Here is a 2,874-nt window from a genome sequence, read left to right as displayed (position 1 = left end):
TCAAACCTGAAACTGATTACATGGGCTCATATAGGTTGACTCGGATTTCAAAGGATGGAATCGAACATTCATTAATGATATATTTGTGACAACGACTTAAGCTAGCCAGGTAAGTGACCTTACTATCGGCATGGTTATATTTGTTGTTGACACGTGCCCCGTGGTTCTGCACGTGTCATATATATTGATATGTGTGAATTGTCTGTGGATCGATATTTGTTATGTATATGTTATAATACGTGAATTGTTCGATAATAATTACGATACAATGTATTCAATGATAAGCTTGAGATAGGATACGAGAAGGATGCACAAAACGAAATGTAACGATAGGAGTAAAATACATTCATGAAACGTTAAGGTTAGGTTACATACCGGAGTGATATGGATAAGAGAGATTGATGAAAGAATACGGTTAGGTTACGAGTAGAAAGTGATAGGTTGTGATAGATTGATAGAACGATAGCGTTAGGTTACGTTCTTGTGATGATATGACTAAGGTACGTTCACGTAATGATATGTCTGTGATAGGTATAAGAACGTTAAGGTTATGATAAGTTAGAAGACGATATGACTACGAAGTGTTTATGTTATGACTTGTTTATGATATGATACATTGTGATGCAATATGTCATGGTATGATGTGTATATGATGAAATGTTATGATAAAAGCATAGAACGTTATGTTACATCTCTTAAACTGTGTATACAGCATGATATGAATGACATGAAATTATGATAAATGACATGAAATATAACCCTGTTGGAATTATGTATGATACGAGAACTGAAGAATGAGAAACGATATGATATGAATGATGAACGATATCTGAAACAATATGAAAAATGATATGATAAGTACATAATGCTAGCGGGGTTGTATTAAAGGATAATGAAAATGGAAAAGTTTTGGGACCTCATGCATTATGTGTGCTCATGCATTTGGGGGGATACCCATATCCCATCACGAGGGTACGGACGCGTACATCCAGTTGCAGGATAACGATCGTTATGCTTTGCATTGCGCTGCTGTGACGGTTACTAGTTCTAGCGGGTGTTCGACCTAAGGGGCTCCTAGAGTATGCCCACCGGATAAGGAAAGTGGCCCAGCGGTCTGCGAACTAGCTGGTGAGCCCATACTCGTACAACTTCCGTAAAGAACAGGTCTGCAATATGTTTTGCATCATCAGTTTTGTGACAAGGAATAAAATGAGTCATTTTACTAAATCGATGAACCATAACAAAGATGCTATCATAACTTTTTCTAGTCCTAGGTAAACCTAAAACAAAATCCATTGATATATCAATCCAAGGACCATTAGGAACCGGTAATGGGGAGTATAAACCATGTGGTTGAAGCCTAGACTTAGCTAGTTTACATGCTATGCAACGAGCACAAACTTTATGAACATCATGTCTCATTTTAGGCAAAAAAAAAATGTTCAGAGAGCATATCATAAGTTTTAGAAACTCCATGGTGTGCCATTAAACCACCTCCATGAGCTTCCCTCACAAGTAGCTCACGGATGGAACAAGATGGTATGCAAAGTTTGCCTTTTCGGAACAAAAATCCATCTAACAACAAGTAATTATCCACAATGAGTCCTTTTTCACAAGATTCAACAAAAGGAGAAAAGAACATGTCACGTTGATACAAATCCTTTATGTGTTCAAAACCCAACAACCTAGCATTCAAAGTATTGAAGAGGACATACCTTCGTGATAAAGCATCTACAACAATGTTCTTCTTACCTTGTTTATATTTTATGACATAAGGGAATGTTTCAATAAATTCTTACCACTTAGCATGTCGTCTGTTGAGTTTATTTTGTACTCTCAAATGCTTTAAACTTTAATGATCCATATGAATAATGAACTCCTTAGGACAAAGATAATGTTGCCAGGTTTGCAATGCACGAACCAAAGCATAAAGCTATTTGTCATAAGTTGGATACCTCAAAGATGCACCAGTCAACTTCTCACTAAAGAACATTAAAGGTCTTTGATTTTGCATTAATACAGCACCTATCCCTACTCCACTAGCATCACATTCAATTTCAAAACTAGACTCAAAATTAGGTAATGCAAGCAAGGGAGCAGAACTCAATTTTTCTTTCAAAGTATTAAAAGCAAGTTCTTGATCTTTTTTCCATATAAAGGATACATTTTTCTTAACAAGTTCATTCAAGGGTGAAGCAATTGTACTAAAATTCTTAATGAATCTACGGTAGAAACTTGGAAGACCATGAAAACTTCTTACCTCACTTACATTTTTAGGTGTAGGCCAATCTTTTATAGCCTTCACTTTCTCCTCATCAACCTCAACACCATTAGATGAAACTACAAATTTTTACAAATTTGACAATGCATATATTTGAAACCTCAAATCTTGTTTCACCTGTGTTACTTGTATGAAATGATAAAAAACCTTTAACTTCAAATTTTTCATGATGAAATATTAAAGAGAGTAATATTAACACTCAAGTTTTAAATGACGATGTTGACGAAAAATATAGAGACCTCAATTTAATGAAAATATGGATGTCAGTGTAACAGCCCAAGTACGCGGCTAGTAGATATTATCCATTTTGACTCGTTATGTATCGCCGTTAGCTTTACGGTTTTGAAACATGTTTGTTAGGGAGAGGTTTTCACATTTCTATAAAGAATGCTTCGTTCTCCTCTCCAACTGACGTGGGATCTCACAATCCACCCCCTTGGGGGCCAGCGTCTTTGTTGGCACACCGCTCGGTGTCTGGCTCTGATATCATTTGTAATAGCCTAAGCTCCCGTTAGCAGGGATTATCTACTTTGGCCCATTACGTATCGCCGTCAGACTCACTGTTTTAAAATGTGTCTGTGAGATATGTTTCC

Source organism: Cucurbita moschata, unplaced genomic scaffold (assembly GCF_002738365.1).
Source record: "Cucurbita moschata cultivar Rifu unplaced genomic scaffold, Cmos_1.0 Cmo_Scf00001, whole genome shotgun sequence".
Taxonomy (NCBI): Eukaryota; Viridiplantae; Streptophyta; class Magnoliopsida; order Cucurbitales; family Cucurbitaceae; genus Cucurbita; species Cucurbita moschata.
The sequence above is the reverse complement of the archived record's forward strand: the minus strand, read 5'-3'. Positions refer to the sequence as shown.